Source organism: Linepithema humile, chromosome 7, assembly GCF_040581485.1.
Source record: "Linepithema humile isolate Giens D197 chromosome 7, Lhum_UNIL_v1.0, whole genome shotgun sequence".
Lineage (NCBI taxonomy): Eukaryota > Metazoa > Arthropoda > Insecta > Hymenoptera > Formicidae > Linepithema > Linepithema humile.
The window spans coordinates 9264967-9288941 of NC_090134.1; the positions used below are offsets into that span (position 1 = coordinate 9264967).

The window sequence follows — 23975 nt, forward strand, 5'->3', positions numbered from 1 at the left end:
CGTTATTATTTACGATTGTGCACAATGCACACGGGACAACTGTTATCGCGCGCCAGCTTACAGCAAACTGTAATCCACTGGTGTCTAACCACATAGGTCGTGTTTCCACTATTCGATTAAAGCTGTATTTACTAGGGATTTGGACTGATATAGATTCCCAAATAAATGATATAATAATCAATTATAATTATTTCCAAAATTCAAAGTCAATTTTAATGAAATTGTTGAAAAAAATGATCATTATCCTTTTTTTTCTTTGCTTTAGAATTTTGCGAGTTGGAAAACCATGTAATAATGCGCGGTGTTTTATAACGGTTCGATGTAGGCTTCTAGATAAAATATTCTGCGGTCGATGTAGCAACAAGTGAGAGATGCCGACAAAAATAAGGCAACACCGACAATGAATAACTTGGTTTTATTGAAAGTTGCGACGGTCTTACGTTTGCGACAAATTCAGGACGTAAATAGTGCTATTACGCTATAAATATTGCGACGTCAGCGAGGAACGTAAACTGCATTTTCGATTGCATTTTCAAGCAAGCCAATATTCGATGTTTCCTACGATATTCGTGATAATAATAGGCTTTACATTACCGGCGTAATGATATTTCATCGTTAGAACAATGCTACAGTAAGGATAATGGCAAAGAATGTAATTATATGTATAATTCATATGCATTTAAAAATATTGCTTATGTTAATTCTTCCATAATTTTTCTGAAAATTGCTTCCACTTTTCTGTCTAGTTATACCATCGTAAAATCCTGTATACAAAAGACACGTATACGAACAAGATCCGGGAGTAGATCGGGGAGTAGACAGCGGCAGAGGAGTTGAATGAAGCTGGAGATTTTAATTAGGATAACCCGCGGCTATACACCACTGAATATTGCATTAGCATGAGCCTCGCCACGGTGCTCATGGCGTACCCTTTAAACAAACACCTCGAAAAACCTCCTTTCGCTTAGGAACTAGAAGATAAGGGCTGCAGAGAGCCGGCAAGGGGTGAGATAGGACTGTAAGCGAAAAGGATAGAGAGCAACGCAAATAGCCTTTTCGGAGATGCGGCAATTCGGCCGGCATGCTCACACGCGACTCCACGCTCCGACGATCGGAACGATGTTTACTGTTCGCCGACTCGTTCCGACCACCCACCCAGTTTGTTTGGTTTTGCGGCTAAACCCACGGAAATAACCCTAGTCGCACACAGGCCCCCGGTACGCCGGTCATCCGAAAGCATTTCCGGATTACCGTCGTTCTGACGTGTTTACTCGCGTAGTGTCCCGCTGTTTTTAAAGCCTCAGAAAGGTTTTAGAGTTTCGATTGCCTTAGAGCGACATAAGCGACTTGTTTGAGAAAAATTGCCAGTTCTATCTACTTAACAATGCCACTTGAGGAAATCAGAGTGACCAGTTTTAGAATAACAAAGTTTAAATTTTAATAGATTGAATTTGCATAAATTTACTTAAAACAATCCCACTTAAAAAATTTAATTGGATCAAATTAATTTTTTTCTCTATCAAAAGAATAATTTAATCTGCCGTTATGTCAAATTTCTCAATTCTTTAATATGAGATCAACAACACAGAGAGAAATAAGATTCCTATGATTCGTACAGGAAAAATGTAATTTTTTAACGTAAATGTCGTATTCGTAGTGTGACCACTCACAACTTAATTGCGCACGGGATTGCCTCATTTCAGCATGCATAACCTCGCACGAATGTATACGTTACGCGGTGTTATCAGTCATTCTACCGCATAGCTATCGCAACGCGTATGCAACGCATTCTCCTATCTGCATGCACGGAGTCATTTCCTTTAATGCCGCATAACTGTTTATATCGTTAATAGCTGAAGTTACGAGACATTGTCTCGCACGGCTAACTTGTACACCTTGCTATGAATGATGAGGTTACCGTATACTCTGTAGTTGCGCAACAAAAGTGGAAAGGGAGATTATCACTTGTATCCTGTGTACATTAACTTAGCAACTCTGATATCTCGTTCATCTTGTTTGCGTTTAAAAAATGTCTAGAAACGTAACGAGTTGCATACATTAAAATACTTATTCGCGTGGGGAGTGGTATAAATTATACTGATAAGAGAGCGAGTATAATTATTGAAATAAAAACTCTATTTTTGATGTAATTTTGCGCGCGCGAAATTATTATTATTTATATTATTTTCACACAATTTTAATTGCACGCTTATACTTAAAAAATGTAAGTGGCAAGATTAAACAAGTACAACCTGTGTCGCGAAAGTTATCAAAGCGTATAAATACATGTTATTCGAGATTCTCTAAAAAAAAACCTAAATACAAAAATACATCTTGTTTAAAAAATGAACTCCTCTAAGCATTTTTATATTTTAAAATATCGCAAAATGGTCTAACATAATTTTTTGTTAAACGAAGAGCGAAGGCAAAAAGTGTAGGAAAAATTCCGCTCGCTATTATTTCCATTACCCATCCCGCACTTTGTAGCTTGTAACTTTGTTGCGTGAGAGTTGAATCTCGTAATTGAATGATAACATCGCGCACGAGCCGCAGACAGTTTCTTTCGAGGTTCTCGGACGAACGATGAAAATTTCGGTGCCTCTTCAAAAGTCCACGTCTTTTCCGAACATAATTGAAAAATAATACACAGGTGGGAAAAACATTTATATACATTTGTGTCTACTATTCTAGACGAACGGTTTATATATTTCGTCACTTTTAGATTTCTAAAACTATCTTTTATTTAGTGTTTTGACATCACGTTCTATCATGTTCAGTAAATCATAAAATGTCGAATTTGACATCACGAGCAAAAATGTCATAGTTAATATAAATATAAGACATTTGTCCGATGTCATTTAACTCGCGATTATTATTTACAACCATACAAACGTTACTTTTACGATCTTTTTATTGACTTTTTCATTGACGCGGACTCGTCCTCACTACATAGATATATTTATAAATGCAAGATAACTTTCGCGAAATATTTTTAATCCTGTTTTTAATTAAAAAGCAGCATTGATTCATATAGATTATTACTGTATATTTAATAATTAATGTGTATAAGTTTTTTTATTTATAAAACATATATATAACACACAAATGCTTGCACTTGTCATGGGCGTAACAATAAACGCGCTAGACGAGTAACAACGGTGCGATAATTAACGGATATGGATTGCACCCCGAGGCTGCAAACGCGAGTCAGTCCCGAGCACCAGCCAGGGCGTTATTTCGACTACTAATTAGGAGCGACGAGTGCGGGAGAATCGCAGAGTGATCAACAGGCTGCGTGAGGGAGGTGGCGGCGGCGGTTTCGTAACGAAGCCTCCTCCCGCCTCAATTATGCATGTAAATTACACACATACCGGCTTAGGGAATCGGGTCCGCGTATTCACTGGAAACATTACCCTATTGATATACCACACACTCGCCTAATGCGCATTCCTTTAAATTCGACACGTTCGCAAGCGGTTGAGCATTTTAAAGGTATCCACGTTAATAGAGTAGCTGTTAGGCATCGAAAAATTGAAAGATATATAAAACAAAGTATTGACAAATTTGTAAAAATACTTATAAAATTAATTTTTGATAAATATTTCAGAAATCGAGTTAATTCCACTAGAGTTGTACATAAAAAAATGCAAATTTTATACTATTGTCTATTTGAAAAGTAAAGAATACTTTTCTGTGTTGTAAAAAATTAAATTTTTCACATAAAAATATTACAATATTGTATGCAAAAGTATTTGCAAGTTTACTAATTTATAATCGTGATACAATAGAGTATAATAGATTTCTATATAGTTTACGTAAATTACATTCTATCTTATTAGTTCACTCATTTTCTTTATATTTTTTGTTCGTTTCCCGTTCTTTATCATATTATTTTGATCATACGAAAGCTAACTTCGAATTACAAGATTTAAGCTAATCAACGTAATAATAACTAATGAGAGAAATTATATTAGTCCGGAAAAAATTTATATTCCAGTCACACGATAGAAACTGACTAAATTACGTTCACAGAACGTCACAAAGGGACTAGTTAGTTCGCGGAAACGAGCTGTCGTCTCGTAATCAGGCCGATTTTAATCACGTATGTAAATTATACGCACAAACTTGACAAACTTGGTAGACGGCATGACGAGCGAAGAGTTTGTCTATTCGACAGATTTTACGGAAAATTGACAGATACGTTCGAAGAAAATTATTTATGCATTCAGAATGATAAGAGTTATAACAGGTAAATATTTCGGGCCAAATATTTGAGATATTAAAATATCAAATCAGATTTAAAATGTAAATATTACAGAATTTATTTTATATATTTCCATCTTGTGGCTCACGTATTTTCAATAGCGTCTTGTATTCCTAAATATACGCCGCGAAATAATTCGAAAAATGTATTCCAATGGAATGTATCCAATGGAATACATTTTTCGAATTATTTTGCGGCGTATGTTTAACATTTTGCATTAAACATAAATATGTTTTTTTAATGGCATTTTATGCAACTTTACCTACAAGTGAGAGCCAGGTTTGCAATGCGCCTGTGTTTATTTGCTTCGCTCCGGAGACACGGTAGCACATGAAAAATGAAGTGAACAGCATTTACGTGTGTCGCGCGATTTATGGTTAGTGCGTACATGTACCGGGGCGCGTTTTCGCTCGACCATTTTTCTGCGGGATGTGTTACGAAAGATGTAGGGAGGAATACCGCGCTCTCGCTATAAAGGGGCTTCAATAGCGTAAATAGTTAATAACATCTTATTTTTCGGGCAGTTTAAAATGAATTTTACCTTAACAGATGCTTTATTTGCGGGATGAATAACGTCTTAACCTGACATAAATAACGTAAATAAGTAAAGTTTGCCTACATGGACTATAGAATCAATTAAAATCTAAATAAATTCAAAATTCGCATATATTATAATCGCATCTTGAATTTATTCCCATTTTAGTTAGCACATTAATTAATATTTAATTTAAAAATATTACGATCCAGCTTTATTTAAAAATTATTAATCTTCAAAATAATTGAAATCAAAGGGCAAGTCTACAAGTAGAAATTTTAAAGAAATTGATCTTAAAAAAACTGACAAAGATAATTACTATTTTAATTGTTAATCATTCCGTTTTATTAATCGCTTTTAGATGAAAAAACACGTTATATATTTAAATTTTTTCAATCTTCGATTATATTATATATTATTTACACGAGTCTCGGTGCCGGTAAACGGCCATAATTTTACAAGGATCGTAACATTCTTTCTACGTGACAGTGTAATTTTCTGCAGCATCATAATTTCTATAGCTTAGAGTCGCCATAGCTGTTCTGTAATCTACCAGTGTTTACATAAAGAAACGGAGAGAGGATCTTTGTAATTTTCGTTTACATATCCGCACGGCAGGAACGCAAACTATAGATTTACAGAGATGCAAAACCTTCTATTTGTATCCCGTATTTAGTGCTAAATGCAGTAGTTTAATTTTTACTTTCCTCTAAGATAATAATTACACACGCCTTTAAGATTAATAATAAGTAATGCCTTTTTCTATAAAACAAAATAGATAATCTTCAGATAATCTCAAGTAAATTTTTTATTTCACCATATTAAAACAGCTTTGAGGTCAACACATGTGTTTTAAGTTTTTACAGCTTTATGACAAATGCTCAATCCTTAATATTCATAGTCAAATAGCATTATATAAGAGAAGATATAGTGTCTTGTACCCGAAAGTAGCCTTCATGTGTACACCGACATTTGTCGGTAGCGTAAGAATAGCGCGGATCTTACAATTTCAGATTCCCTACGCTCTCGTATTCTCGTAGCGAGAGATATTTCTCCGCGGGAGGTCGGGGATACCAGACAGAAAAGCGCATGATAAACGAGGAGTTAGTCTTTTATGGGTGCGGAACGATTTATAGCACTGTCCAGAGGTGGATGCGTCCACTGTAACACGCAGTCGTAACATTATTTCCCGACCGGGGCATTTCTCGCGGATTTCGTGCGATAAATCACACGCGAAGGAAATTCTTAAACATCATTTCTTTTGATCGTGTAATTGCGGCGATCGTGTTAAAATTAAAATCAGATTCGAGCGATAAGCAGAATGATAATTGCCTTAAAATGCAGCATTCGGAGAAACGTTTATTTAATTGTGGCAAATATAAAATCTTTAAAAAAAATTGTTTTTAATTAAACAAATTACTAAAAATTACAAAATTACAACATAAATCAAATAATTAAAATATCGCGCGCTTGAAAAATTAGAAAAAAACATAATATTATAAGATTATAAAATTGTGATATTAAAACAATTGTTATTTTATTTTACTTTTCTAGCGATTTTAAGAATAATATATTAGAAACAAATTCACGTCGCATGAAAAAATATTAAATTTCATTAAGGATCAATAAATCTTTCTAGCCGCTTTTCCATTGCGATGTTTCTCTATTCTGGTTTACCGTATACTACTGCATCTAGCCATTCGATTATACTACTGCACAACTGTTACCTCACGCAATTTCAGAAACATAACCGCATAACCAGCGAGTTAATTCACTGGCGTAAGTTTAGCAACGAGGCCAATTCATCCGTTCGCCTCACCGTTTCGACGAGAAGATCGTGTTTCACGGTATCGCGAATCGCGAACACGCGTTTTGACGTGAATAAATCGTGCATCAATAATCACGGATGAAGTGATCAATTCATTGTCAGTAACAAATAATCCCATAATCGTACGTATAACGCCGCTAATGCCGCAAGGACAACAGTAAGCGATAAACGGTTTCCCCGAATGTGCTGTTGCTTCACGAAATGCGGACCCCTGCAATACGTCCCACGCTGCAGATGCATATTGCAGGGGCTTGACTCTCTTATCCATTCTTGGTGCACATTCCGGAATTCTTGGATCTAAGAGAGAGATCTTTAAACGCGATTCAGTACGGTTTATGTTGCGCAAATTGCATAAAAATTTATATATATTTATCCACGGGTAAACCGAAATTTTTCGGATTTTTTTCTAGGAAAAGTTGCGAATAAATGCATTATAAATATTAATTGTAAAAAATGTTATACTTAATATAATAAAAAAAATTACAAGGAGGTTAAAAATTATTAAATTGTTCCGCTAACCCAATAAAATTTGTTTCATTTATGAGCAGACTACTTCAATGCAGAAGTAATCAAACTGAAGTAATTATTAATAAAATTAGCGCTCATTGTAAGCGCTCAGACTAAAGTCTGATTGTAACATACATATTTTCATAATTATAATCTATATCCACATATTAGCATGTAATAATACTATGATAAATACAAAAGCGTTTGTACATACATGTGTGTGTGTGTGAACACAAATATCAAATATAAACTAAAAATCCAGCACTAAATTTTTATCAAATTTTTGAACTCTTAAGAAATTATTATATGCAGAAATAAGTTAGTATTCGCAATTTATTTGATAGATAATAGATATCGAAAAATTACGTTACCTGATAAATAATAGATATCGAAAAATTACATCACCTGAACAAAATAAAAGTTAAAAACAAATTTTTTATATTTTTTCCTAAATGGCTCGATTTGACAATCGCGTAAATTCGTACGTGACATGTTCTTGACAGTTTATGGACATGTATCGAATGACCACATATTCTATAGACAGTGACATAAATTGTGGACGGAGCTACAAAGACTCAGAAGCTAAATGGTGGACGTAAATAACGTCTCAATAAATTTAAAACTGATGATTTATCTAAAATATGCAGAAAAATATTTGATATAAATATTTTATTAAATTAATTTCTCTATCAATAAAAATCAAATCCGAATTTATTCATTGCAAGCATGAAAATAGCATGATTATTTAACAATATATCTAAGCAATTTATAATTACTTAAATAATTCAATATTAAACATAAACTTTTTTACGATTACGCAAATTAATTCTGTTCAGATAATTTTATTTTACAATGATATTTGGCAATGATATATTACAATGTAATTTTTTTTAAAAACTTATTTCTTCAAAGTTTCTTTTCTTTTTCGATCGCTGTATTTTGACTATTTTTAAGACTTCTTTCGTCATAGTATCTAGTGTGTTCACGGACAGAAAGGTCGCGAATACGTGTAAGCGAGATAGAAAACTAGCTGGATGCTGCGGTCTATATACCATATCCATATCTCGATGAAATACGAGACGAGTCGTCGAAGTCGATACGACCGTTCCGTATCGAGGATGTGCATACTCGCACATATACGCGCATTTGACTAAAGCTACGCACTAGATATTTCAGAAAAGATAGGATTATCACTAGACGAATGTGCACTCTCTCACAATATCTCAAACTAAAAAAAATTTGAGATATTTGATATGGATTCTAAATTTTGAATACACAAAAAATAAAATTTAATTATTTTTCTGAAATCTAAAATTATACATATGTATATATAATAAATTATACTATTATTTATGAAATATTCTCCGCGTTTTATTGTCAAGATAAGAAAAATACCGTTAATACCTTTGTCTTCCTAAACAATATATTATTACAAATTATGTAAAATTCAATAGATATATTTATGATTAAAATATTTTTAATCGTAAAATAATGAAAAAATTTCTTTTTAAACAGAGAAAGAAAGGAGAGAAAAAGAGGAAAAAAGAATAAACTCGACTAGAATTTATAAATACATAGTGACATTTGTTCAATTTCAGTGATTTAAATAAATAACTGGAATTAATTATGACTTTTTTAGGTTTTTTTATAAAAGCTTTTAAAAATTTTCAAAAGTTGTCCTAATTTGACATAAATCAACGTGTTCGCCATACATAAATAAAAATTTTATTTTATTTTACGTTATTTTAGCATTTAGTATTTTGCCTTGTTTCGTCAAACTCTTTTAAAGCCGAATATTTATATTTATAAAACAAAATATCGTATATTGGAAAATTTGACATTTTTCTATTTATTTTTTAAGTTAAAAGCGAGCAGGTTGATTTTAATTCAATATTGAAGTTATGTGGACCAATATAGGTGCATCAATAATCAGTGTATCATTATATTTCATGTCTCAATTTTTCTAGTAAAATTAACAGTTTCTTAATTTATATGTATATTATTCTACCGTTCGCATTTTGCGAGCAAATAATATTTAGATACTCATTTCAATGTGTAGCCATTGTAATTTACATGTAAATGGATTATCGAAAAAAGCTATCCTAGATGTATTACAATGTTGATTCGATTCGCGAGTAGACGGAAAGATCCGAATTCCAAAAAAATATGTTATCGAAGAGAAATAGCATATGCGATCCACGCGCAATACAATACGCAATATTTATGGATAAAACTTTTTGTCGCAGTGCACACACGAAAAAATCGCTGCAATGTCTGTTTTTCAGGTAATTGCTTTTCTAGAGAAAAAACCGTCACGTCATCCGGCCATCCCGGCGTTTTCAATATTTACATGTGTGCTCGTCGCATCGTGCGCACAAATCGCGTTGTCGATTTCGATTTTGCTTTTTTCTCTGTCAAACTTACATATTGACAAAAAAGAAAAATCGCCACGCAGATTCGTGAAGAGAATTTTTTAAACGCGATACGCGTTTGTCAAATCGAGAGCTGAACTAAAAATCTGAGTGCTAGATTTTTAAATATAAAATAATGATAAATAAAACATTGGTATTTGTCACTCACCGGTCGATGAGTATCTCTGCTATTTGTAGAGGTGTCCCAGAGGTAGCAAACCTAAAACAAGAAAAAGTACATTAGTTTTAAGATATCAATAAAATATTAATCATATGTCAGTAAAACAGTTTAATTTTCCATGATTTAAGCTCTGGAATATTATAAAATATTACTGATAAAAGAAGATAAAAAATTACAATTATATGTATATTTCAATTCCATTCGATAAAAAATTAACAATCTAAAATATTTCTATTTTATAAAACACCATTATAACCATATTAGATAATTTTAAAATACTTATTTGTATTTACTAAAATTTAACAAAATATGTTTTTTATGAAACAGTCCGTTGACCACGAAAAGGCCAGCGCGAATTGCTCGCGATTTTCACGGCGATGCACGCCTAGCGGCACGTTTTAATAGCAGCGCATTAAGGATCCGACTCCAAGTAGTTACAATCACGCAATGGTCAGACAGAGTCAATTTGCAGAGCGTGGTGTAGCAATCGCACCTATTCGCGCTATCGAACGGTTTTAATGGAAATAATGACTCCTTCTGAACGATTCATCCTGCGGAAAGCGGAAATTAATCTTCCGACATCGTTTGGTTAACTTCTACAATGCGGCATCATAGAGATAACAGCATAAACGAAAAGCAATTAGATGAAAACTGTGTAATTTTAATACAATAATATAATTATCCCAGCTTTTTCATATTTAAACATTACCAAATAATACATAAAAATCTATTTGCAAATAAGTTATTTAAGTTTAACAAATTATCTAAATCTCAAGTTTACATTCGAAAAAATTTATTTGCGTTGCATTCAAAATAATCCGATAAAATTTAGTTTCGATTAAAGTATCTCGATCGCCGATGAGATAGAAGATACAGACTAATGGAAGGACAAGTCGAGCAAGAGAAAAGAAAAAAAGAACCAAAATGCATAGAATAAAGGCGTCCTGTGTAAGGAGATGTATCTTTAATGACGACGGCTGATTCGGTCGTCGAGCTCGTTTTCTGCTGTCACAGACGCTGTGCGATGTGCCAGCGTACAAGATAAATGGCAGATAAAAAGGGACCGCCGTTGTATCGTGCCGTACCGGCCTTCTCCCGTATAAAAGCGGAAGCCGCCCTATCGGACCTTCTCTCACCCCACCAGACAACTTTAGCCGAGTTTTACACCCCTCGATAAACACTGATTGCTTCTTAAATTGCCCCGAGCTTGCACCTAAGCTTCGAACAATCGTGTTGCAAGTAATTGTAACTGCTGCTTTGTTAACGAAAGATCTAACCACATGTAAATATATATGTAAATATATGTTGCATTTTATTATAAATAACATAAAATTTATTTAATCTTAATTACGTGGTTTTTAGAGTGTTCATTCAGCATTTAATTTATAGATGTATATTTTTTAATGTTAAATTCATAAATATTAGAATATTTGAATAAAAATAAGTCCATTCAACTTTTCGATGTTTTTAAATATTTTCACTAAAAAAATGTAGAAAAAATTTTAACGTTTACGACCATTTTTGACTCAGACTTCCACCTCGAAAGGGAAAGATCTATTTGCACGAGATAATCCGTTTGAATTAATTTCGTAGTGACAACGTTTTCGCGTTTTGTAATGCGCGTGTGCGCGGTATATCTACGTGCATTTTGATAACGAAGAAGGTGCAGCGGGCCAATTCAGCCGACCGTTGCGTGACCGCAACCACTTCGGGGATACCAGCGCAATACCATTCAAAGCCCCGGGACACAGGTGCTCCAGTATCGTTCCGTGCCGCTGAATTGGCTACGTCTACCGTGCGACTATTTGCACAGTGTCGTGCAATTTGTACACACGCGTTCCGAGCCTCGGAAGAATGTCCGTGGAAATATTTCGTGAATACACATATAGCGTTTGCGTTGTTATCTATATAAAAACCTCGGAAATTTAATTCACCGCAATTCCTCCGATTTCAATTTCTTTTAACCGCAAATTATTAACATCTCTCAATTAAAGAAAAAATCGATTATCGTATTTATTAAACATATCACAAATAATAAAAGCAACAATTCCAGCACATTTTATCCGAAATATTGTATAACGACATTTGTGTGAACAGTGTGTGTAAAATGTGTCAACGGCCACGATAAAATTGCATTATAATGTTGCAGCATAACAATAGCAAGCCTCACGTGAGTGATACTTTAATATCGTCCGAATTAATCAACCAACCGATCTGACCGGCGAGTGAATTATAGTTTAGCTTGTAGATTCGTGCCGAGGCCGAGATCGTGACTGTTACAAAACTCGCGTGCCTTTTCCACGACATGGAAAAAGCAGCATCCGTCTGACCTTTCCTCGCCGACATTGATGGACGAGACGATGATTGGTATTCGGGGTTCGAACTGAGAAATAAAGTACCGCTCCTAAGTCGGACTCTGATGTACTACTATCCCTTCTAAGACTTAGCAATTTTGTTTCGGTAAAGTGGGGCATCCGTACAAGTCGTCAGAAAATGTCGAGGTCGATGTAGATATAAAAGTACGAAAATACGCAGACATTTATAATATTTATTTATAAATTTCATTTATATACATACATGTATGTCAAAAATGTATACCGAAATTTCCAAATATTAAATATCGGTAAAGATAATTTAAACAACTTTGCAAAGATATTTCTGTAAAAAAATTATTTGTACAGGATGACGATTGGAAAAGTGTCTAAAGTAAATTACTATTACTTTGCAACAGATGAACAGAATGAAATAAATTAAATTTATTTTGTAAAGAAAATTCCGTCAATTTTATTCCATATAATATGAAAGAAGTATACATTAATTAAAATAATTATATACAACACTTCGAAAATATTTATTACTGAGCGACAGATTTGTAGCATTTTTTAAATCATGTTTATTTTAATTACTTAATCATTATATACTTCTTTCATACTATATGTAATAAAATTGACAAATTTTTTCTACAAAATAAATTTAATTTATTTTGTTCTGTCCATTCGTTGAAAAGTTGTAGTAATTTACTTTAGACTTTCAATGGTCGCCATTATGTATGAAAGTTATTACTGAATTGTTGCTAATGTAATAATAAAAATATATATGTATAAACGCGTCTTACTTCTTAAAAATATTGAAAAAATATTTAAAAAGTTTGCAATAAAACAATATATGTATACAAAAAATGCAACACTACTATATATGTAAATTTTCTATTTTAACGAAATTAACTCACGAAGTAAATTCTTTCATTGAATAAATTCAAGTTTTAATTATTAATTAAATTGAATTTAAACTTTCATTAAATAACTTAAATCATGGAATAAATATTCTTCAATACGACATTTTCCCCTCCATTACATTACACTATTTCCCTTGGTACGATGGCAAAAAGAACGAGCTAACAGCGAGAAACGGAAGGGCGGAACGAACGAACGAAGAGAACGCGAAAGTTTGCAAAGCCGAGGAATTTCCGGGCGTGTCCTTGCGCGTGCACTTTGCTCGCAACCACGCTACTTTTTATCGTGAAAAAAAAGGGAGAAGTGATTTGCCGCCGTCAAAAAACACTCTTAGTTTTTTTTTCTTGCCATATTCACGTACGGCAAATATGCGATGAAAAATAAAGAAGACGGTGTACTATAAAAAAAGCATTCTAGTTCAAGAGTTTTCTTTTCATTCTTGTCCTTATTCAGAATATAATATCGTATCATCCTCTTAACGAAACCTATCCTTCCTACGTACTTTCGGTTGTCCACGCAAATCTTTAATGCTTGTGTGTTTCCACTTCCGTTACATAATACGATAATAGTGCGTTCAGACAAGACTCTGTTTTTCTTTCGATCTTTCACTGTTTTTTCCTATCACTCACGTTTCTAGATAATAATAAAAAATACTTGCAAATATCCTTGCAGAGATGAGACAGATTCTTATTTGTCATTAAATTTTTCACAGTATTTCTCTAAATTGTAATTAAACAAAAAATAAATTAATATGTCTTTGTACGCAATAATGCAGTAAATGGTTACGCAGTTTTAATTATGTCTTTCTTTGACAGCATTTATAAGTTACCTAATCATTTTTATTTTTTATAAATATTGTTATTCTAGAAAATTTTATGTTTTTAAATTTTAACATTTTACTGTAAAATTTTGTTCTTTATACTTTCGGATTTTAACCATCATATTTTGTGAATTAACTTATGTTAATCAATAAAAGGCACGATATGACAACCCTTGTCACAAGGGGATTTCGAATTGAGATACAAATTCGAGCACCTTTTCATGGCACCCACTACGGCAGCTTTGTGTCCGCTTTCGAGAAGCTCTTAAGCACACCCGGAGGGGTGAAAAGTATTAATTCGAGCCATTGAACCTAGGGGCAAACATCAAAGGCAAAGGCGCGAAAGAGCCATATTGAGTTTCTCCTCTCCTCTCCTCTCTGACGTTTAAAAAGTGTACGTGCTTCATCGTGCTAAGAAAGTTAACGCAAAAACGTTAAAAAAATAAAAATTTACATAACATAATTATTATTAACAGAATTACAAAAAGAGGACAATCTTTTTTTATTTAAAAAGAGAATCTATATTCAACGTACACACACACATATATTTTTCCTAAATAAATAAAACAATTCTTTAATAAAGATTTTCGAATAGTAAATAGAGAAACATCACATAAAATATGAATCTTCGTGTTACGTAAAAATTGCGTGAAAATTGCAAACAAAGGTGAATGGAGCGAATCCAAATGGAGCAAAAATAAATAAAATTTAACATTTCAAGTTTTACTAGCGAGAATAAAAATATAGAAGCTGGTTAAAAGTTAAGAGATCTGATGTGATAATAAAATCGGGCAATATCTGAGAATGTAACAGAATATATGACTCCATTTTATCACGAAATTACTAGCTTTTAAACGATTCGCATTCAAGTCAGAATCTTTCACTGCGCGCCTCTTCAACGAAGCACATTTCTTGTTACGCGCTGTACCGTAATTTTTGCTGTTCATTATTCACAAATGTATCATCCCGTAGTGAGTGTACAGTAAAAAAACTTTGTATTCGTTTTCAGGATAATCAAAGGGAAATAAACTGTTTGCCCGTCAAGACGATTTCTTTTCGCAAAACATCGTAACCCGACGCCATATCTGCTTTCTGCCTACTGTATCAAAGCGGCGGTAGCAACGATGCTGATTTCCACCGGTCTGGAAACTACGATAGCACAGAATTTTTTCTACTTCTAGATTTTTCAGCCCCTCTTTCCCTTACTCTGGTTTCATAGTTTCACACAGTGGATAAATTTTATGTGATAACGGAAGTTTTTTCTCTCTCGTTATTTGAAAAGCTTGTTTCTAAAAAGGATTAAGTCACGTCAGTGTTCTTCTTTCCAGAACGAGTAGAAATATATTTCTGCTGTATGTTTCATCTCCTTTTTTCTCGAAACATATCTTGTACTTGTAAAAAATTCCTATGAGATATATTTTCAAATCATTAAACAGTTATTGTAAAATATAGCTGTATCGATTTATCGCAGATCGTCACGATGATTTATCGCACATTAAATATTGCTACATAAAATTTTATATGGCACGAATTTTGAGTTACGATGTCGTTGACACTTGTTGGTGCAATACCGAGAATTGACAGTTCAATAAAATATAATATATCAATATTGACGATCGGAAAATAGATGTGGATTATTAATGATGTTTCACTGTTTGATGGGAGAGAAATTCAATAGTGACAGATCCCATTTCCTTTGTTTAATGGCAAAAATTCGAAGAGATGGTTCGTTCGTCAAAAAATGTCGCGCAATTTCTCTACTCCTAACACGCGGGGATAAGAAAGATAACACTTCGAAAGATTCTCAAGAAGTGTTTTTTCACTGTGATAAAATGCTGTTAATTTTTTTTTTTTAAAGTTTCTGTCATCGGCGAAGTTATACAACGAATAAAATTGGTGTAAAAATAAATATTAGAACGTTTTAATATTGTAATATAGATTAAAATAAAAAATAAAAAATCGAAGATTAAGAACAATTAAAGTGTTAACGTTTAAGATTAAAGTTGTAGATTACAGCGTCAATGTATTTAATTTAAAAAATATTATGTAACAATGATTGTTTCTTTCTTTGTATTTATCTGACTAAACTCAGTTGGTCAGATAATACATATTTTTACGCGCTCTTTTCTGGCTCAACGAGAACGGGGTCGACCATTGCTTTCCACAGTATTCCAAAGTACTTCAGAGATATCCGCAAATGGACCAAGTACACAAAGAATTCTCTCTCGTGCGGGCTCCTTCATGCGCGGTTATAACCGTTTTCACGGAAGCTTTTATCGGAATAGATTAGACAGCTGAAAGGGCCACCACCATCTTCTGGTGGCGATGGTGTTTGAGATGATCTCACCACGCGCTCGCGCCAGCGAGAAAAAAATAATCCTTTCGTGCTGGCTTTCTTCGAGAAGGTTTGATATTCCGCGGATCATTCGTCTTCAGCTCCTCTCGTCGTCGAGACATTACTGCCGCACCCGGGATATCCTGCCCGGCCCCCTTATTCTCTCGCCGGCAGGATTTCAGGATAATCCCGCTCAGCCGTCGCAATGCTACGTTGCGGCCTTAGAAGAAAGTGAGCGCGATGGAGAAATGTGGTGACAAAACAAGAAAAAACACTGACAGTGTGACAGTTTAACAGTGGCTTCAAATGAATGTTTAAGTCCAGGAGAACGAAAGCTGTAGTATAAGATTAAGACAAAGTAAATTAGGTTTTATAAAAAAGTAACTCGTCTTTGAAATTTTGCGACAAAAATTGCAATTTAGTATTTTCTGCAGAAATTGTTAACCGACTTATTAATAAATTTAAAAATTGATTCAAAATAATTACAAGATCGTGAAATTTAAATAATAAAAGACGTAATATTTTTCTTTAGAGATTCAGAAATACCATTATTATAAATCATTATGAAATAAAGTAATTCACGAAATAATGACGATTATTTAACGGCAACTAAACTATGCTTTATATGATGAGTAATTCAATTCAATTGTGGATAATATCGGAAAATTATGAGTCACACGACGGGGATAGGATGGATATGCCAGGTACGAACCTCAAGTCGCTCTTGGCAACCGCGGTAAAGCCACGTGGAAAATCTCGCCCGAGGAAAGTTAAAGTTTTTGATCCTCAACGATCCGATATCGCGGTACGTGCCGAACATCTTACGAGTCCTGGCTAACTACCAGCTTTACGTTTCTCCCCGCGCGTCTTCCTTCCACTTTCTAGAAAAATAGACCATAAGGTCGTTGGCCGGCCGAGTATTCTTGCTCGACGATGTATTCTTTTAAAACGGCTTGTACCTCTTTTTCAGTATCTTTCTAAATGATGGTTATTTAGAGAGAAAAAATGTACATAATAATTGTACAAGTGTAACATCATAAGAGTATAAGCAGTATCTTCTGGACATTTCTAGTGTCAAATTATCCACATAACGGGACCAAAATGACGGTAAGCCAACACCGTGCGGTGTTCGCAATTTTGTCGATAGCGCAATTTGCCAGCCGTCTCGTTGCGTCCACGTACACACACATATGGTAATCGCATAATATCTCTCGAGATGCCAGTTTACGCCACGCAAGTGCCAAATTGCAGCTGCAGCTGGATCGGCACGACGTGAAATATCCGCTGCGACGATAATAGGGCGCTGCCGGGCCGGGTCAGACGTGCATTCTATTCCGCAATTGTTTCGTCGCGTTGTAATTACGGCATTATTTCGTTCCTTGTCTAATCTATCCCCCCCCCTCTCTCTCTCTCTCTCACTCATTCTTCCCCTCGCCATCATCATTTCCGCACAGCTCGTTGTAGTTGTCATCGCCAGCGGGAAATCGAGCGCATTTCTCGTTACACCTCAACGTTCATTCCTGAGTAAAGCACTATACGGGGTGTCTTGTGTGTATTCTCCAAACTTTATTTTCAAAATTTTTTAGAAAGAAAGTTTGATAAACTACAAAGGGGAGCTTTATATCATCCTCAGAATTTTATAAACCTCAAAAATATTTGGTAATGTAATATTTTCTTTCTTTTCTTATGCTCGCTTGTGCGGGCTCGTTTTTTTAATGATAATTATAAGCTTTCGCTAAATAATAATATTTAATTATATATTCTCATATATCTTTTTTATTTTGCAGTCTTTAACGTTTCGCTTTATGTTACGACATTATTCTCTTATTTCATTGTAGTCTCGTGGAGCAGTTTACGTAAGAAACATATCAAAGTGTACGTCGCAGTCATTCGATAGTAAACGTTCTAACATTCAGTTTCCGATGAAGATTGAGCGGTCTTTATTTCCCCTGAGATTCACCTGTTCCTATCCGTCTGATCGTTAAAAGTGCCAACGTGTAAGTGCGCTTTTACTTCCGGATGTCGGATACATCACACTGTAGACACAGCTGCACAAGTGACGCGCGCGCGCGCGCGCGCGTGCGACAAAAGCGAAAAGCAAACATCGGCGAGCCGAAAGTTAGATAGAATTGAGTTTGTGAAACTACGACGACGGACAATAACGTCGGCTTTTACAACTTATAATTAAATTACGCTGCACGCACGATCGCCATCGCGCGATCGCGTGCAAGCTACATTGTGCGCATCGACCGGTAGAACAACGAGGCGGTCTCGGAAGTCTGCAATTTTTTAGGAATTTTTTAAACGTGCATAGGAAAACAAAATCTGAATCTGTATCGCGAATAGAAAGCTGAATTATTTTACACACGAACGAAAAATCACAATCACGATATATTACACACGCTATACGACGTGTTTCTGTCTATTGCAACACTTTTTCTTGCTAATGGATGTGCGAGTTAAAGAAATAATAATTACAATGTCAACAATCCCTCGATTACAAGCAGATAAAAATTTGGGCATACTCAGTTTTACGTATATTTAAAACAATAAGGAATATTTCGCAATTATGTATATTTCTGTATATTTGAAATTTTGTACTTATGAGAATACTTAAAGAGATACCGCCGGAAGTAAAACTTTAGCGGAAGGAGAAACGGGCGGAGACGAAAAACGGGATCGGGATTTAAGGGCAGTGGGGTAGCGATGGTACTCATAAAACTTGTACGCATTCAAGACTGGCGCGGAATAAAAAGAAGCGTGAAGTAACCCCGGAGTTGAGGGAAAAGAAGCGAAAAACGACAACGAGGGGAATGCATCGGGCAAGTCTAGACCGCATTTTCCTATCCTGAGACAAAGTATTATAAGTTGCAAGCTCGAGAACTCTACGAAAGCCGGCGGCTTCCACTTCCGTGTCGTGAATCTGACGTTCTTCTTCTGGGTCAATCCTTTGGAGTCGAGGGCTTTGTGATTGCGCTATGCACACCCTGCGGAATATGCATACGTATCTTCCATGTAAACGAGAGCGCCGCGCAAAACGTTTTATTTCGCAAATGGCATAACTAACTTTGTAAAATTTTGTTAAAATGTTATTCGTATAAATCTCCTCGTATCTTTCAGAAATTCGTATTTTCATACTTTTTGTTTCTTGAAATCCGACTCATACAAACTTAGTTACTTCAACTACTATTGTTGTTTTCAATTATTTTATTTAATCTCGATTAATTGACTAAACAAGTTTTTAATAATTTTAAAAAATTTTAATAATACTACAATTATATATATATATACTCTGATATTAATAAAAATAATAGTTTCAGAAACGTTATCTTCGAATGATGTTTAATCACAATATATTTAACACATCGGTAATATATATCACTCTCAATTGCACTGTAAGAAATGATAAGAAAGATCAAAGAGACGTCTGGTTAAACCAGTTTTTCCAGGTGAAAGGAATCTGCACCGCGCCCACGTTGTGTAGATTTACTAATGACGTCGATAGTTCACATCACCCGAATTAAACTTTCACGAGAGCGGCCCGCTGACTCCCGCATACTCGATTCGCGGGTTTACACGATCGTTACACGAGTGTCATGCATAATGCATGTACTTTCGTGCACTCTAATCGGCAGTTTATCGTTAATCGACTACCATTGTTACTGTTGAGACCCGGCTTTGTCTCTCTCGCGCTATTGTTTCATAATTACATCTCCTCGAGAGTAATACGCACACTCAAACGGGATGTCACATTGTTGCTTTGATAATTCTTTCGATTTCTATTTTTTATTCTTTTTTTTTATTAATACAAAGAAAAAATTTTGTATTGCAGTAATAAGAACTTTCAAATAATCGGCCTGGATTATTAACTGCATTCTCTTTATAACGCATCACAACTTATCTAATCAGACGATATTTTAGGCAGCTTTATCAATGTGCTGATTACACTGGTTTTTATCAAAGTTTTGCTACATATGTTTTGCATCTTCGAGCCTTGTACGTTAAAATTTTGGCCAAAAAATATGTTTCCGCCCGGGATCGAACCGGGGACCTTCCGCGTGTTAGGCGGATGTGATAACCACTACACCACGGAAACGCTATACAGATCGTAGCTCGCTACATGCACAGAGTAGAAATTGTACTAATTATAGTTGTGAATGTAATTAGTAAATTATGTATTGAACCATGCAATATGATGTATAGAACATTAAAAATTTCATCTTCTCTGTGCAGCTGTTAAATTTCACTTTTTCTACATGATATCCAACAATTAAAACAATGACTGCAAAAAGAAACACTTAAGCAAAAAGTCAAGCTTTGAGAAAAATGTATTTCCACGTTTTAATCTTATTTTTCAAAATAGCGACTACAATTTTATCAACTCTGTAAAATTTTATTTTCTAAAAATATTTTTCTCTCTTTGTTAGTTAAAACTGCAAAAACATTTTATTTTTTTATTTTTTTATAAATTCTTTTCAATATTATTTTTTATTATAAATTAAATATTACATGGTTCAACGACGATTAAAAACATAATCAAATGACAAAAAAAAAAGAGAATTACGATCGGTTGCGTTTTGTAGAATGTGTATATTAGAAAATTAATACTTTTGTCCGAAATTAACACAATGTATTACATTATTTTAGAAGTTCTTGTGAAGTTCTTGTAATAGTCATTTAAATATACGCTATCTCAACCTATAACTATAAAATTAGATTTTTCTTTAAAATAAAGATAAAAATTTTATTTCGAGATTATAAAAAATATTATATTGTTATCACAGCATAATATTGTCTAATACGTTGTGTTTAGATATTGCTTAAACGAGTACCCATATATAAATAATTCGTTATTAAAAAAATAACCGGCTAAATGCCTTGTATGAAAAACATCATCATGCAGAGAAAGTTGGAATTTAAGTTATTTTCGTAACAAAACATTTCCGTTCGCGATCGAACAGCACTACACTACGGAAACTTGTTGCTACAGCACCTATTGTGTTTCGGTGGTAGCCAGAAATCTGCTTTTATCCCGGATTACATCAATGATCCTGTTTTCAAAAACGTGAAAAACCATATACTTACTAACTGCCAAATAGTTGTCGCTCACCTATTTGTTTGGTTTGTTATTCGAACAATTGTTGAATGCGGAAATGTTAAATTTCGTAATAGTTGTTATTGCAAGTTAACGTCGTGTAGCCAGTGTAATGCTATTTGCTGAATAAATATAATACCAACAGTAAAGTAATTCACGTATAAAAACAAGGATTTTTTTATCGATAAATGTTTCTATCAAATAATTAATCTAAGTGAAAGTGGCTTTCTCTTTCGCTCGGAAAAGCTGATTTTCTCGGATAAGGCTTAATCCTCAAAAGCAACTCGCATAATCTTTCTCTCTTATCGGGTGTCGCGCATCCTTTAGTAAGCCCTTCGTTACTGAAAGTACGTATGAGAGGAAGCACGCGCGCACGTCCCTCGAGGGTGGGTCTTTAAATATTCACGATTTAATCTAAACTTCCATCTTATCGGGGCAATCCTGAGCTCGCGGATTGGCTGTCGCTGCGAATGAGTTCTCTCGCGAATGTGCGAGTTCCACCTCGGGGGTGCAGCGACAATGTCGTGCAAACGAGGCAACGAAGGAATGTTCTTCGAATTTCGGTCTCTAAAGCCAGAATTTCATAATATGTTAAAGCGCCACAGCACCGTGTCAAATTATTTCTCACGTCGGTAATAGTCTCCACATCTCCTTGCTGATCTCAGATTCAAAAGATATTATTTCGAAATAGATATTATTTGAAGATGTTTTTTCTTTCACCATTTCGCATAATTTTATGATTATTAATAGATAGTTTCATCATTAAAATATAATAAAAGGTAAAAGATGGCTATAATAAGACAGATCTTATCAACTTAAGTTTATTTAACCGAAAATCAAGTCCATATACTTTTCTATTTATATGCAAACCTAATTTTATAAACCAAGACTTTTCAATGCAAATATCAATAAAAGAATAAAACACTGAAAAATAATTTTTAACGAATACAATGTGCGTCTGATAGTTGCACGACATACTCTTCTTCGAGTCGACCATCTCGCGACGTCGACAGGTCGTTTACCCAGCGGGAAAACAGATTCATATTAGCAAACTGTAAAAAAAAGTCGTCAATAACGCGGATATAGAGAAAACGCGCAATATCATCGGAGCGAGAAAGAGGAGGCAACGGAAATTTCCCTTTTATAGTAAAACCTCCCTCTGGCACGTGAGAAACGTCTTTATGGTGATTATTACGTTCGAAAGAGCGTAGGATGGAAAATTTGGAAAAACGATGATGACGCTACAATAGTGCGGGGGAAAAAGCGGAGTAATAGGCGGCGAGACGATTTATTATCTGGAAAAAAATTGGTTGTGCCCTCCGTTCGCGCGCGAACCGGCTCAAAAAGCCTTCGTCACGTTACTTACGATCCTTGTGCAATATTAATGAGCTTTTACCTGTCGTGGCAAAAATGCGTCGTCGCAAATGCGTTAAAAGTATGCAGTGAGGCAGTGTTTATGTCTTATTTTACATTCACGTTGCTTTATTGCATTTAAAATTCTATTGTATAATAAAAAATATTTTATCATTGTTCTCGAAATTCATATTAGTGTATGTATTATAATGTTCTTACCATAATATTAGAAGATATTACAATAAAATGAGAAATTATTAATAAGTTTAATAATACAAATTTTTTAGGTAACGTGTCTAATAATATGCAACTTTGCAGCAGCAATAATTCACCAAAAATCGTTACTATCGCCGAGTTCCCTTGCAGTATTGGCACATCCTGTATGTTATTATAATCGATCCGCTGTTGCTGTACTTCGAGGGAAAATTTGCTGACGCATCTTATAAATGAAGGGCTTCGAGCAGCAACACACCAAGCCACGCGTGGCAAATTTTACAAATGATACGTCCGAAAAACGCCGTAAATCATTAATGAGATTTAATAATAATTCTCATTTGTTCGAAAAAATGGCAAGGTATTTACTACTTATGAAATTGACGTTGTTATGCGCCCCGGCTAACATGTGTTATATCGATGCGAAGTGTATAGCCGGAACGAATTATAAAGCCACCGAACGAATATTCGCATCAATTCATTGCACACCCTGTCATTGTCGGTAATTACGAAAGAACGCGACTGCTGAGGTAAATTTCACTTAATTGAAATACCGGAGCCGTACAGCGAAAGAGTGGTGAGACAATTACGAGAGTCGGACTAGATTGACGATATTTCAACATCAAATGTGCAAAACAAGGAGAAGTGAAACGGGCGCGAAAAACGCGCAAAAAAAGGAATACGGAAAGTGTTGTCGCCCGTCGATGTTTCGCTAATCGAAGCCAATCGATTTCCATTAATATGCAATAAACTGAAATATCTCTAATATTGACTAAATATTCCGCAGCGTATTATCTTTACGTTTCATAATTGAAAAAAACATTCAATACCTTTCACATGTCAGAAAGTCTATTAACGCGCTCTATTTAGGTAAGCGGATACAATGGAATAATACGAGAATTTTAATGCAACGACCATGATATATCTCGATGACGTTCATTTATAGATTTGAAGGATAATGGAAGGATAATACGAATGGAGATTTTTTTTGTATCATTTAACAGTTTCGTAACGACGGACCGATTATATCCGCAATCTATCCAGTTACACATTAAACTACTTATTGTTCCTTTCATTTCATGAGTATAGTATTATATGATATGCACATATATTTATTATCTATTCTTATACATATTTTTATATTTGTATTCCACATTTTTCCTCTGCATGAATACTGTACGGCAAATCATCATGTTTGCC

General features: G+C 34.4%; 1 protein-coding gene, 1 long non-coding RNA gene and 1 other non-coding gene across 4 annotated transcripts in view; 1 reads left to right on the plus strand and 2 right to left on the minus strand.

The window, feature by feature from the left end:
- Positions 1-23975, plus strand: part of LOC105668513 (uncharacterized) — a 90296-nt gene that overhangs the window by 10313 nt on the left and 56008 nt on the right. The window lies entirely within an intron of this gene.
- Positions 9594-23975, minus strand: part of LOC105668515 (uncharacterized) — a 72640-nt gene continuing 58258 nt past the window's right edge. The window contains exon 4 of the long non-coding RNA XR_001100119.2: positions 9594-9765. This is a non-coding gene — a long non-coding RNA (uncharacterized lncRNA). The remainder of the gene's footprint in view (positions 9766-23975) is intronic.
- Positions 20138-20210, minus strand: TRNAV-AAC (transfer RNA valine (anticodon AAC)). Its single transcript has one exon. It is a non-coding gene; the product is annotated as a tRNA-Val (tRNA).